Source organism: Canis aureus, chromosome 14 (genome assembly GCF_053574225.1).
Source record: "Canis aureus isolate CA01 chromosome 14, VMU_Caureus_v.1.0, whole genome shotgun sequence".
Taxonomy (NCBI): domain Eukaryota; kingdom Metazoa; phylum Chordata; class Mammalia; order Carnivora; family Canidae; genus Canis; species Canis aureus.
The window spans coordinates 16,946,575-16,963,180 of record NC_135624.1 but is presented as its reverse complement, the minus strand read 5'-3'; positions in this window follow the sequence as shown (position 1 = coordinate 16,963,180).

Sequence of the window (16,606 nt, the reverse complement as noted above, 5' to 3'; positions counted from 1 at the left end):
ATTCCCACTAACAATACATGGGATTCCATTTAATTTTACCTCTTTAGGAGGGCACTTGATGGGGTGAACACTGGGTGTTACTCTATATGTTTGCAAATTGAACTTCAATAAAAACAAATAAAAATAGAAACAACAAAACATCTATAAAAATAAAAGCAGAAAAAAAATTACATCCTTGTCAATACTTCCTATTGTCCAACTTTGACTTTTTATTTTTAAACAGATTTATTGAGGTATAACTTATGTATAAAAAATTGCATGTATGTAATGCATTCAATTTTAAGAGTTTGGACATATGCCTATACCCATAAAACCATCACAACAATTAAGATTATAGATATAACTATTACCTTCAAAAGTGTCTTCATGTCATTTGGTTGGGTTTAGTTTTAGTTTTGTTTTGGTTTGCTTTGGGTTTTTTTGCATATGCTAAGAACACTTAATATGAGATCTACCCTCATAACAAAATTTTAAGTGCAAAATACAGTATTGTTGATTATAGACAATATGCTATAGAGATCTCTAGAATTAATTCAAGTTGCATAACTGAAACATTATATACCTTATTTTATTTTTAAATTTTATTTTATGCCAGTATAAGCAATAATTAAAAACAGAATGGTATATATTTGAAATGTACAGTATGATGATTTGATATAAATATAATGGTGAAATGCTTAAAAGTAAAATAACATCTACTATCTCATATGTTTTTTTGTGGGGTTTTTTGGTAATAAAATGTTTAAGATCTGCTCTTATAAAATTTTAAGTATACACTACCATATTATCAACTACAGTCTCCATGGTGTGTGTTAGAGCCTCAGAAATGATAATTAAAAGCTGTACCTTATTACCTAAATTTCCCCACTTAGGTCCTGGCCACCACCAATTCTGTTCCTTGTTTCCTATGTAATGGGGATGATGGTAATGATAATGATTATTATTCCACAAGTGAGTTATGTCATATAGTATTTCTTCTTCTCTGGCTGGCTTATTTCATTTAAGATAATGCTTTCCAGATTCATCCATGTTGTCACCATTAGCAGGACTGCCTTCTTGTTAATGGCTGAATAATAGTCCACTGTATTTACATACCATCTTTTCTTTATCCATTCACCCCCTGAAGGACATTAGTTTGTCTCCATATCCTGGCTTTTATGAATAATGAATAAACATAAAAGTCCAGATATCTCTTTGATATATTTATTTTATTTCCTTATAATATATACCCAAGAATGAGATTGCTGAATCATATGGTAGTTCTTTTTCTTTTTTATTTTTTGAGGAAACTTCATACAGTTTTTCATAATGCTGTACCATTTGCATTTCTACCAACACTTTACAAGGATTCTAATTTCTCCATATCCTCACCAATATTTGTTATCTCTTATCCTTTTGATAAAAGATATTCTAACAGGAGCAAAGTGATATCTCATTGTGGTTTTGAATTGCATTTTCCAGATATTTAGTGACATTTAGGACTTTTTCATGTACCTGTTGGCTATTTGGATATTTTCTTTGGAAAAATCTCTATTGAGGTCCTTTGTCTATTTTTTATTTGGATTGTTTTTGTTGTTGCTTTTGTTTTTTGTTGTTGAGTTCTAAGAGTCCCTCACATATTTTGGATATTAACCATTATCATATATATAGTTTCCAAATATTTTCTCCCATTCCAATTTGTTTCCTTTGCTGTGTAGAAGCTTTTTAACTTGATTTGAGTCTCATTTGTTATTTAGCTCTTGTTGTCTGTGTTTTTAATGTCTTATTCAAGAAATCACTGCCAAGACCAATCTCAAGGAAATTTCCCCTATATTTTCTTCTGGAAGTTTCATGGTTTTAATTCTTACATTTAAGTTTTTAACCCATTTTGAGTTAAATTTCATGAGTGGTGCAAGACTGGTTCAATTTCATTCTTCTGCATGTGGATACCTACCTTTCCCAACACCATTTATTGAAGAAACTATCCTTTCCCCATTGTGTGTTCTTGGAACCCTTGACAAAGATTAGTTGACACTAAATGTATAGGTTTATTTCTGGGCTGTCTATTCTGTTCCATTGGTTTATATGCCTGTTTTATGCCTTTGCCATGTTGTTTAATTATCATTGTGTTTTTTATTGGAATTTCCCTGGTGACTAATGGTACCAACGATCTTTTCCTGTGCTTATTTTCCAATTTACCCACCATGTGTTTTTAATGATATAAAACAGTTGCTTCATATCAGCCCCAGCAATTGGAATTATCAGTGTTTAATTTAACTATTCTAGTGGGTATGTAGTGGTATCTCATTGTGAATTTAATTTCCTTGATGATCAGTGAAATTGACCAATTTTTCATGTATTTACTGGCTTTCTGTTAAGCACTGTCTGTTCAATCCTCTTCCTCATTTTTAAAATTTAATTATTTTTTCTTATTGATATGAATGAGTTATTTTCATATCCTGGATGAAAGTCAGCTTATGTGTTGATAATATCTTACCCCAGCCTGTGGCTTGATAGTTCCTAAATCAGAGGTGTTTTTAGATAATCTTTTTAATTTTTTTAACTTAGAACTTCATATATCCTGTTTAAGAAGTATTGCCATATGTCAAGGATTTTTTCTCCTATAAGTTTTTCTATAAACTATAATGTTAAATACTTCACGTCTACAATTTATTATGAACTAGCTGTGGATGCTTTGAGAAAAGAGTCAAGTTTTATTTCCCTTTTCCCATGGCATAGCCAGTTGACTCAGGACCATATTTTGGAAAGACCAGCTGTGTCACTCTTACTCCACAGTGGAACTTTAGTCAAAATCAAGAATGTCTCTGTTTTCTGAGTATCTATTTTATTTTGTCTATTTGTTTATCCCTTTACAAACACCCCACAGTTTATATTATCCTAGCCAAAACTTCTAAAATGTAGTGTACAAAGAGAGATGGAGCTTTAGTATTTCCAAATTAGCATATTTAATTTGCTTTTTGTTTCTGTTAATATCTCAACAACTTGAGATTAACTGTACTACATTCTTCTCCTTTTCTTTTCTTTCTTTCCTTTTTTCCTTTTTTCCTTTTTTTTTCTTTATTCTATCATGTCCCTTTTTATTTCTTCTTTTCCTCCAAAGGATCCCTATGAACAACCTCTCTAAATCAGCAGCAGGGTAGCCTGGGTGGCTCAGCGGTTTAGCGTTGCCTTTGGCCCAGGGCCTGACCCTGGAGACCCAGGATCGAGTCCCATGTTGGGCTCCCTGCATGGAGCCTGCTTCTCCCTCTCCCTGTGTCTCTGCCTCTCTCTCTGTGTCTCTCATGAATAAATAAATAAAATCTTTAAAAAAATAAATAAATCAGCAGCAAATGGTAGTAAGTATATACCATTTAATTTATATTTTTAATATGTCTATCTGTGTGGGAGCGTCTAGTGATATGATGACAAAGAATAAAAATTTTACTGTTCCTACTTCCTGAGGAAGATTATAATACTAAAGAAAGATAAAAAGCTAAAAAAAAGCATTCTGGGGATTCAGACAAATTGCTTACTTATCTTCAAAACTGGAGACCTATGTTCTAAGAGGAAAAACAGTAAACTGCCCAAAGCCACCTAATAATCTGATACCAACCAAAACAAATAAGGTGACAAATTTATGGGGTAATACCAATAAATATTTTAAATGTTGATATTTTATGACTAAGCTATATATCCTTATTACTTTATGCACATGTTTGGACTTATGATTATTAGACATTCCAATAGAGAACAGTAATGGCAAAGTTAGGCATGCTATGACAAAATTACGATATTTGAATAATCCAACATTTATAAGGGTGAACTATAGAGTTTTTACTGTATCAATGTGGACCTAAGGCTTAAACTCATTTTTGCATCATCCCCTAGTCCTAAATTTAAGCCATCTTTAGTGACTTTTTGTTTTCTTTATGCACAGCAATGAGTAATAAGGTTGCATAGGAATATGGAAATTGCATAACATATTGCACCTTACAACTCTATCAATTTTATGCATGATGGTAGACACATACTGTCATAGGAGAACATACTTTTGTAACCCAGAATAAAAATTAAGATGCCTTGCTATAAAAGCAATATTGTCTGTTGTGACTAGTTGAAATGTTGGGAGGGTACAATGTGCTTTAGGTTTATTATGAAGTAGCTGCAACCTTTGCAGTATTATCCCTATGCAAAACATGTTCAAATGTATAAAAAATACAACTGAATGGAGGCAATCTTGGCTTTGTGTGTTATCACAGTTTATTTTTTATTTCATTTTTTATTTTTATTTTTTAATAAATTTATTTTTTATTGGTGTTCAATTTGCCAACATATATAATAACACCCAGTGCTCATCCCGTCAAGTGCCCACCTCACTGCCCATCACCCAGTCACCCCCACCCCCTCCCACCACCCCTTCTAGCACCTCTAATTCGCTTCCCAGAGTTAGGAGTCTCTCATGTTCTGTCTCCCTTTCTGATATTTCCCACTCATTTCTTCTCCCTTCCCTTATATTCCCTTTCACTATTATTTATATTCCCCAAATGAATGAGAACATATAATGTTTGTCCTTCTCCGATTGACTTATTTCACTCAGCATAATACCCTCCAGTTCCACGTCAAAGCAAATGGTGGGCATTTGCCATTTCTGATGGCTGAGTATTATTCCATTGTATACATAAACCACATCTTCTTTATCCATTCATCTTTTGATGGACACCGAGGCTCCTTCCACAGTTTGGCTATTGTGGACATTGCTGCTATAAACATCAGGGTGCAGGTGTCCTGGCGTTTCATTGAGAACCATGTACCATTCAAATGGTCCTCAAAAGAAAGCAGGGGTAGCCATCCTTATATCAGATAAACTAAAGTTTATCCCAAAGACTGTAGTGAGAGATGAAGAGGGACATTATATCATACTTAAAGGATCTATCCAAGAAGAGGACTTAACAATCATCAATATATACGCCCCCAATGTGGGAGCTGCCAAATATATCAATCAATTAATAACCAAAGTTAAGACATACTTAGATAATAATAAACTTATACTTGGTGACTTCAATGTAGCGCTTTCTACAATGGATAGGTTTTCTAAGCACAACATCTCCAAGGAAACAAGAGCTTTAAATGATACACTGGACCAGATGGATTTCACAGATATCTAACGAACTTTACATCCAAACGCAACTGAATACACATTCTTCTCAAGTCCACATGGAACTTTCTCCATAATAGACCACATACTGGGTCACAAATCAGGTCTTAACCAATACCAAAAGATGGGATCGTCCCCTGCGTATTCTCAGACCATAATGCTTTGAAATTAGAACTAAATCACAAGAAGAAGTTTGGAAGGATTTCAAACACGTGGATGTTAAGGACCATCCTGCTAAAAGATGAAAGGGTCAACCAGGAAAATAAGGAAGAATTAAAAAGATTCATGGAAACTAATGAGAATGAAGTGTTATCACAGTTTAAATAATGCCAATACCTCAACAATAGTATTTAAATTTCAGTTACTAGACTATATTCATTGTGAATAATTTCAGAATGATAAACTCTCCTTCTAGCTCTTTTGTCCACAAATCCCTGTATATGACAGATGTACATCATGATCAGTGATCAGTTATATCACTTCTTTGAAGTCTGTTCATGATTGGTTACTGTTCTGTTAGTTCATGCACAGACAGCAAAAGTTCTGGTTGTACTGCCTTCTTATCTCCATGTGATAAACTCATATGCCAGTTTACCAAAATTAATAGTCAAAAGAGGAATGTGAATAAGAAACAAAAAGTGATAATGTGAGATATGAAATCTGAATAGTATTTAAATGGAGTTATAGAAAAAAGAGCATATGGTGGGAATGCTGGCATTGCTACAGTTTGAAAGACTCCAGTATTCACCAAAGGAATTTAGTGAGGTGAACTTATCAACCTAAATGAAAAGAGTGCTGTGACAAAAATGATGAAGCTCTCTCAAAGGTTGTGAAGCCAAACAAACAAACAAACAAACAAACAATAAATAAATAAATCTTGGAGATATTTAATGACATTTCAAGTTCTAAGGATAAAATTTTGGAAGTTTTTCTGAACTTAGAAATTATCATGACATTTCTCCAATGCAAATAAAGGATATACGCTATTGTAAGGTATACAATGGAAAGACAAGCATTGTTCAAACTATTCTTGGTAGATTTTTACTCCCCAAAATTTTAATTTTAAATGCCTCTAATGTTTTAAGTTACAGTAAACTAAATATTAATTTTACTTTTTACTTCACTATACATGTGTACCAGTAAGAGTGTTTTTAATGTAATAATTTTTAAATTCATAGAAAATTGTGTTTTTCCCATTGATTATTATGATCACTTTTCATATCTTTAGTTTGCATTTTTATTGTTCTGCACTACTGTGCAAAGTAAAGATGGTCTATATCATCCTCAGGTGATTTATTTGTTGGTAGAATTTGTGTCCACAGTAAAAAATGTAGTCAGAAATGCAAAATCCTTACATTCAATTAAAAAAGAACTGTTCAAGAAGACTAATGGACACTACCCACCTCCTACTTCAGGCTTAATATCTGATTGGGAGCCTTTTTATAAGTAAGGACCTGAAAGTCAGAAAACTGTATTTCCTTTTCTAAAGATTAGTTGCTCTGTGAAAAGAAAGTAGAAGGAATAAGGGATAGATGAAAAAATTATCTTCACAATTATGAACAAAATAAAGCACACTTCTGGGAACCATTAAGTGAATGACCATTAAGTCATTCACTCACTTAAGTATTTTCATGGAGTACATAGAAATTCTATAAATATGGGCGACATTACAGCATCAATATATACAATTGGGTTTAGCAAGTGTCAAAATGTAAAAATTTAAGGAAAACTCTGGGGAACAAATACCTAGAATAGGTGAGAAGAAATGGAATTCATGGTATGGATAGGAGGTTTAGCTTTGGTTAAGAGAAGAGGTAGTATATGCAGAGTAGTAAGGAGAAGACAGGGAATAGAAGATTATAGAAGAGCCAGCTTGTCCATTTGAAAGTTGAAAATTAAGGTGGTTCTTTCTCTCTTTTTTTCCCCCAGTGAAATAATAAGGATGGTCATTAATAAAGATGAACAGAGTAGAGATTGCTTTTAATTGAAGGAGTAAAAACATATGAAATAGCCATCACAGACTGATAAATTAGGTTGACTCTGAAATGGAAGAATTGCTGGGAAATTACAAGGGGTCTTCTGAGGTCATAAATTGATCCAAATTTAATGGAATCATCATATATTGTCACTTTGAGCTAAAATAACAGCCAAAAAATCAGTAGTTATTAAAATGAATATACCTCTTAGTAATATTGTGAATACTAATATTTTTTTTTAAATTTAGATATCTGTGAATTTGGTTATAAATGTGTTTTTCAAGTTTTTATTTAAATTCCAGTAGTTAACATACAATGAAATATTGGTTTCAGGTGTACAATATAATCATTCAACACTTTCATAAAATATCCAGTGCTATTCACAAGTGCACTCCTTATTCCCCATTGCCTATGTAACTCCTGCCCCCATTCCCCTTCCATCCCCTCTGGTAACTATAAGTTTGTTTGCTATACAAACTATTTTATGCTTTGCCTCTCTCTTTTCCTTCCCCTATGTTGTTCTGTTTCATTTCTTAAATCCCAAGTATAAGTGAAATCATATGGTATCTTTCTCTGACTGACTTAACTCACGTAGCATAATACTCTCTAGCTTCATCCATGTCATTGTAAGTGGCAAGATGTCATTCCTTTTTATGGCTGAGTAATATTCCTTTCTGTATATATACCACTTATTCTTTATGTATTCATCAATTGATGGGTATTTGGGCTCCTTCTATAATTTGTCTATTGTTAATAATGCTGCTATAAACATCAGGGTGCATGTACCCTTTGAATTAGCATTTTTGTATTCTTTAAGTAAATACTTAGCAGTGCAGTTGCTAGATCTTAGGATAGTTCTATTTTTGACTCTTTGAGGAACCTCTGAACTGTTTTCCAAAGTGGCTGCAACATCTTGCATTCCTACCTAGTGTGCAAAATGTTCTCCTTTCTCCATGTCCTTACTAACACCTGTTGTTTCTTGTGTTGTTGATTTTAGCCATTCTGACATTGTGGTATGAAGTAGTATCTCATTGTAGTTTGTTTTTTATTCCCTTGATGATCACTGGTGTTGAGAACCTTTTCATATGCTTGTTGGCCATCTATATATCTTCTTCGGAAAAACATCTCTTCATGGCTTCTGCCCATTTTAATTGGATTATTCATTTTTTTTGGTTGTTGATTATGAATATGTTTCAAATGAGCTAGAGACTTGAAAAGTTGTTTTTTCCTAATACATAGTCACATGGACACTGACAAAATGTTTCCATAGATTCATATTATATGAACCAACATATTTAGGCCAAACTAAAGCAAATTAGGGTAATATTATATGTGTTGTTTAATAATGATAATTATACTACATATTTTACTTGACTTTAATTGAGTATTTCATACTTAGTCATACTGGGATTTGTGTTTTACACAGATTTTTTTAATTTAGTATTAATAACAATCATACAATGTAGTCATTCTTATCCATTGCTTATAAATGAAAAAAATAAGGCCTAGTTAACTAATTTGAGCAGGATAACCTAGTTAATAAATAATAAGCCAAGGTTTTATTGACTATCTGAATTCTAATCTCCTCATAAACGGTAACAATAAAATAGCATTATTTCCTAATCAAAGAGATGATAAATACTCATTTTAGAAACATTAAAATATACAAACATAGAAATAAGAAAAACCATGCATATTATCCAATCTAACCTTGAACACTTAAAATCTTGAGGGACAATATCAGATATTTATCTCTGGTGGTATTTGTATATTTATACACATAACCACTGGTCATTATTTGTCTGTAGAGTTGCATTAGTTTCATAGGCTGCCATACCAAAGTAACATGAACTGAATAGCTTAAGGAAGAGGTATTTATCATGTCATAGTTCTGGAGGATAAGTCTGTGATTTTTTTTTAATTTTATTTATTTATTCATGAGAGACACAGAGAGAGAGGCAGAGACACAGGCAGAAGGAGAAGCAGGCTCCATGCAGGGAGCCCAACGTGGGACTCGATCCTGGGTCTCCAGGATCATGCCCAAGGCCAAAGGCAGGCACTAAACCACTGAGCCACCTAGAAATCCCTGTCTGTGATTAAGGTGTTAGCAGGGTCATGCTCCCTCTGATGGTACTAGAAAGAGATATGTTCAGACCTCCTAGCCTCTTGTAGTCCTTGGGCTTATTACAGCATAACTCTAATATTCTCATGACATTTATATGTGCATGTCTGTGTGTGTGTGTGTGTGTGTGTGTGTGTGTGTCCATCCAAATTTCCCTCTTTATAAAGACACTTGTCATATTACATTAGGGGCACTCCATACTCCAGTATGAACTCATCTTACCTAATTGCAATTGCAACAACCCTATTTCCAAATAAGAGTACAGTCCACATTTAGTCTTTCTGGAATTAATTTCAATATTTTTTCTCTTGGTGACTATTTTTTCTCAAGCCTACTATGGATTTCATAATATGTATGTCATACATATGTTAATATGTAATGTATATATATAATTGTAACATAGAAAGAAGAGTTTTCTGTGTGTATATGCATATTCATGTACATTTAACATTTATGTGCATGTCATTTTTAGGAATTTGAGGTAGAAGGACAATAAACTGTATCTGCTCTCATTGCCTTATTAATCTATTCTCTCTTATCAGTATTCTGAATTCCCTCACATATGCCTCCTTATACCTATTTTAAAAATACAATAAAATATAAACAAATGAAATCATTCACGCAGTTATACATCAATGCTAACTACAAATTATAGAAATTCAATAACTTTCAAATGGTTCCTAAATATTCAGAGTTTATCAAAATGATCGACAAATAGAAGATAAATAGAAGGTGGTTTTTGAAACATATTCAATCACTTAATTAACCAGGTAATTCTAAATTCATTCAACTATAGTTTAATAAGCACTGGATTGGTCTCTAAAGTGGAAATCTTAATTTCTTAATGTGAAGGTTGATGGCTTAATTCTCAAACGCAGACTACTACAGTTCTACCCAATGTACATTCAGCCAATTTCAATGAGGTATGGGACTGTTCCATAGACAACAGTGGATCAATCAAAGCATTTGAGGAAATAGCTTACTCCAAGTATGCCTTAAGACAGTTATGCACATTTTTCATCTTATAAATTGTAATTTCCTTGTTAAATCATGAATATTGCATATAGTAAGCTAATTTTAATAAACATAAAAACAGTGCTAAGATGTTACCTCTGTATAATTATTCAATATTAGATTCAGAATATTTTAAATTTTGCTTGATCCAAATATTTAAGGCTGTTTAGGAAAAGGGCGAAACATCAATTAGCAGAGGTCTACACAGCTGTAAAATATTTTTTAAAAGCTACTGGGAGCTCTAACCTCTATAAAGAAAGCCAATTCAATGTAAATGAAGCTATTCCTAAGGAAAGCCTAGGGAATGTAAGAGGGAAAAAAAAAAAACAAAACTGAAAAAAAGAACATGAATTAACAAATTAGAGACTTAATCACTTGAGTAGGCAACTAATCCCTCATTGGACCAGAAATACCATGGGGTGGTACAAGGAAATTGCTTTCTGCAATCTTTTTACTTTCTCCTTAGATGAAAGACACCAAAGTAAAAGCTTAATAGGAATTTATCTGAGATACTTTATCATCCTCCATGCTGCATTTAATAGAAAACACTGTCTATAAAAGCTCTAGGATGTATCTTTAGGGTATACATCTATGTCAAGACTTGATGCCCAAAGGAAACAACTGAGGCAAATTTAGAGGACTTTTAGCAAACACAGCTAACCCAGAATAATGCCATAGATATGAATCCAAAGAGATGATGCCAGAATCACCTTAATCAGTATACATTTTATGTATGATTTTGGCAAGAGTGCAGTGCCAGTGTTCAGACCATGGAGGAAAGAGACAGATTAAAATGTAAAAAGGTTAGCAATAATTATACCCATTACTGTAACAGAGTTGAAACACTGATATCAGTCCTTGCTTAATACTTCTGTTTTATTTTAAAAAGATAAGTTGCTAACTATTTGCTTTCTCAAGGCAGTGGTTCTATGAGTAATGTTGGGCCACCTACACAAAAAGATGCTAATGTAGTACCAACCCCCTATCCCAATGCACTCCTATTCTACAAGAATTACTTTGGGTTTTTAGTTTTACTTATCAAGTGTTTAATCACTTCATCTTAAGGTACAGAGTTGAGGCTTAAGGAAGTTTGGAAGTTAGCTAGTATATACTACTATTAATAACTATGATTTATTAGCAAACTATGTATTAAATAATGGGTTAAGTATTTTCTATGCATTATAAGTTTTAGTCTTTTGGGAAAAAAAACAAACAAACTTCCAAATTGGGTACATAAAGACAAGAGGAAACTGTGGAAAGTGGAGATATTGAAAATAGAGAAGGAAACTCAAAAATATAACAAAACATATATATTTTTTTTTTCAGTATTTAGCATATAACAGCTTTTGTAAATTAAAAATTATTTCCTACAATATGATACAATTATATGATATTACAAATATATTTTACTTTTAACTTATAAAATAACATATACTACATTATATAGAGAAATATACAAGTACATGGGTACCTAGATGGCTCAACTGGTTAAGCATCTGACTCTTGGTTTTGGCTCAGATCATGAGCTCGAGATTGTGAGACTGAGCCCCACATCAGGCTCCATATTCAGCATGGAACCTGCTTGGGATTTTCTCTTCTTCTCCCTCTGCCCCTCCCTCTCTCTCAAATAAATGATTTTTTTGCCTTCTCTCTCTCTCTCTCTCTCTCTCTCTCTCTCTCAAATAAACGATTTTTAAAAAAGAAATATATAGCTATAAATATAGATTGTAGATGTATGTTCTTTCCTTGAGACAAAATAAATTTTATATATTTAATACTTTTCTATTTTTACCATAGGATTAAAATCCTAAATTTATCTCAAATTTAGCAAAACAAAAATTATCAGTTTAAATACATACAAAATCAGCCTAAAAGTTATTTATTAGCTGAAATCCCACCACTGAATGCTTCATTTCTCTCTTTTCCCCTTTTCTTTTCATTTAACTTGGTTTGTTTTCCATTTCAGTTGTCTCTATTAATTTTAGCATCATTCTTACTTCAGATACTTTATAATTCCATAGTTCATTGACAATGCACAAATCCTGGAGGATACCAGTAAAATATTTCAGAAGAAAAGAGCACACTACTATGACATGCACCTGAGCACATAATTCAGCTGTAGAATTTCAGCTTGAATATAAACTTATGCTTGATTTTTTTCCCTACATAACCTGAAAAAGTAATTTTCCATTGCTAATGGCTGTGCATAGCATGCATCAGTGATTGCCTCTTTATTCAGAGTAAAGGTAGGCTTTCAGTTCTCTTATTTTTTATGGAGGCATAATCATAGCTAATGCCTTAAACTTAGAATTCCAGAATCATTTTTCATATTGTTTTCAGAATAAACATCCCTCATGTGCTCAAATCTCCTCTTTATTCTGAAACAAGCTCGTCCCATAAATAATATGGTTATATCATGGAAATAACACTTATTGAGAACCATACAGTGTGGGGTTGATAATTTCATCAGCTAACATTGAATTGTTCTAAAGAAATTTTTATTACTTATTCTAAATCCATCTGTAGACACATACATTAAAGAACAATAAAAAACTGGAATGGTGTTCATAGATTTTCTTAAACTTACTAGGAAATCAGAAAAGCCACCTTTGTTGGATTTCTATGTAAGCTAAAAATCTAGGCGGCACTAAATCATTTATCCTACAATGAAACCATAAAGTGATGGGATTAACAGATAGATACTTCAATAAAGCTACAGATAATTTGATATTTTTAAAAAATTCCTCTGTGGTAGTTTTGAACAGAGCAAATTGAAGTCTCACATCTCTCAAAAGTCTCATTTGCTCAGAATCCTGAAATTTTATCCAGTGATGATGGAATTCACAGGTGCATTCATTTGAGTTTCAGAATTGTCTTTTAAAGTCCCTGTTAGGTTTTAATCAACTTCTGGAACATGATTTTCAGATCATACTTCAGGGCTCTGAGGGATGACATGCAGGAGACCCCAGATGACAGGTAGATCCAAACCACCCCACAAGCTGAGGATGGGGTATCTTAGAGAAATCAGGCAAGCCACCAGGAGTCAGGGACATGTGATCTCTATTGCTTGGCATGTACCTGAGCACATGATACAGCTATTACATTTTAGCTTAAATATAAACTTATGCTTGATATTTTGAGGACAAAATGTGACCAACTGCCAAAAAAACTATATGTGCCTAATAATTCTACTTAAAGGTGGCTCAGCATAACTGAGGAAGGATGATAAACAGATTGGAAGTCTAAAAAAATATGTTTTTAAAGATGTACACATCTTTCTATGTTACATTTGAGGCAATATAATATAAGGCTAGAAGGGAGAATTTTGTGTAATACAGACCTATGCTAAAACTCTAGTATGAACATTATATGTGTAATTTTTGCTAACTTACTTTTATTTCCTCCGAACGCAGTTTCTTAATGGGTAAAAATGAAAATAATAAAAACAGTGGTTTGTCTAATAAACATAAACCTTAACTAAATATACTTGCATGCCAGAAAATAAAAATGAATAAACTTGGACTTTAGTAGAAAGAAACTTTTCTGAAAAGAGTGTCATGGGAGGGAGAATGCTCTGACTACAAGATGTGCAATTGTCTTAAATGGAAAAAGTCTTTTTTTTTAATAGGGAGAGGTAAGTAGAGCTAGCAGAAACTTTGTTGTGGAGGATCAACTAGTAGGGGTGAACAGAAAGCATGATTAGGTATCTAAGAGAAAAGGTTTTTCTCTGTGGTCAGCCAATTCTTGAAATCAGTTGTTAAGGGGTGGATGCTATATATCTTAGTGCTTACTGAAGCTTAGGAACAAATCATAGTTCAAGGCTCTGTGGGGAGGAAATAAGCCTGACTAACATCTGGTAAGAGAAGTCAATGGATAATGGGCAATTGTAAGTACTTGGTCAAGAATTTGGGAAGACTAAATTAAGTATTTTGCTACACAACATCATTTGGCTGTTATTATCTGATATAGATATCAGGGGAGTATAAAGGTATCTTTGACTCACTTTTAAAAAGTAAAACTTTAAAAATAGGATTAAAAGTCTATAATTTTTTACTATTTATGTCTTTTCTGATATTGGTGTGCACAGAATCAAAGTTCCTCTTTTTTTCTTATGACACAAAGACAATGATTCACTTGAGCTAACTATAGTGTAATCCAAAGACAAAAAAAATTATCAAAATTGTTTTAAGTACTTGGTTTAATTGTAGCAGAAACTCGGCTTAAGAATTATTCTACAGGGCGTCTGGGTGGCTCAGTTAGTTAAGTGTCTGCCTTCAGGGCGTCTGGGTGGCTCCGTTAGTTAAGTGTTTGCCTTCAGCTAAGGTCATGATCCAGAGCTACTGAGATTGCGTCCACCACATTGGGCTCCCTGCTCAACGGGGACTCTGCTTCTCCCTCTGCCCCCTCCCCCTGCTCATGTTCTCGCTCACACTCCTCCTTTCTCTCAAATAAATAAAATCTTTTAAAAAATGAATTCTACCAGTCTTTTGAAAGCTGAGCTTTTATTAAATCCATAACAATATTATACCTCTCTAGTGCAATATCTGAGACATGACGTTAAGTGTGTTCTCTTTAAAACATGTTCTTCCTAACTTTCAGTTATAAACTATCCTCCTATTTAAAATGAAGCTACTACAACAATTTCTAATTTGGAGGAAAGTCTGACATTTCCTTTTTCTATATAAATGCTATCCTTCTAAATGTGCATTCTGCATCCCTGGTATCTTAAATCAATTATGGTCTTCTAAATAGAATATCCTCTGACTACTGTGTTTATGTAATTATAGCCCTCTAGATGAAACATTACAGATGAAAGAAGACATCATTTATTTGAAATTTCAGGAACAATATTGAAGAAGAACACAAATACAAACGCCAAATATAGTAGAGGAAATCTAGTAGTAAAAAAATACAACAGCTTGAAAATTTTTATGGTTAGAAGATACTTGATTGTTATATGGAAAAAATGTGGTTCTAAAATAATACACAAACATAGTATGGCACATCTAATATGTTTTTTTTAAAAGATTTTATTTATTTATTCATGAGAGACACACAGAAAGAGAGAGGCAGAGACATAGGCAGAGAGAGAAGCAGGCTCCATGCAGGGAGCCCAACTTGGGGCTCAATCTCCAGGATCATGCCCGGGGCTGAAGGTGGCGCTAACTGCTGAGCCACCCAGGGATCCCCAACACCTAACAGTTTTTTTAAAAAAAGAGTTCTTCTCAAAATGAGTGCCATCATTTTAGCATTACTGCCATTCAAAATATAGGGATTCCTGGGTGGCGCAGCGATTTGGCGCCTGCCTTTGTCCCAGGGCGCGATCCTGGAGACCCAGGATCGAATCCCACGTCGGACTCCCGGTGCATGGAGCCTGCTTCTCCCTCTGCCTGTGTCTCTGCCTCTCTCTCTCTCTCTCTGTGACTATCATAAATTAAAAAAAAAAAAAAAAGATATACAAAATATATTCACTATGAACTTACAAGATTATTGAGATTTTATGAATTATGAAATTTATGAAATTAGCTTATGAACTCTACTGGTATCAAAACAGGTCTACTCTGTGAAGAGCCAACTCTGAGAAGTTATTTCTATAAAAGTGTTGAGACGAGACTGTATATTGTTGAAACTCTTCAGATGCTAAGCTAGAGGAGCTCATTTAAGTTGCTACTTGGAAAGTTTCATGGATTCCATAGATTTATCTATAAGATTCAAAACCAGGTTTTAGGAAAAGACATTCTGGGGGTTACCATTTTCTCCAAGATTGGTGAAGAAAAAAAAAATAATTCACACATTATTGTAGAATCACCAGGAAAACATCAAGGGGGAACTTAAAAAGACATACCACACAAGATTCTACTAATATGAAGTCATTAAAGTAGATAATTTGTGGAAAACAATTTGCTTTGAATTTGGGAAAGGCAAATATTCCCTAGAGATAATTTGATGAAGACACTATTACTTAAAATCTAATTTTGGGGCAATTACAGATTGATACTGCAAGTATCTCCTTTTAGTAGTGGTTTGTTCCCTTAAGATTTTAAACAATTCTCTGGTTAATTTAGTCAGGCATAGAAAACTGAAATCACAAATTGAGAGAAAAGTAGGAAAGGAAATGTAACACTACTATATAAAAATATAAAATCATAACAGATCACAAAATTCAATATTGTTATAATTGTAACTTTATTTTAAAGGTAAGAGTGAAATGCCAAGAAGTTTAATGGTATGGGACTAAGTAATACTAAAGCATCTAAGTAACTATCTCCACCCTAGCTGATTGGTTAAGTAAAATATCTCTGGCATAGTTAACAACTTTTAAATTCCTCTCATAGACTTTGAGAGGTAGAATTATGACCA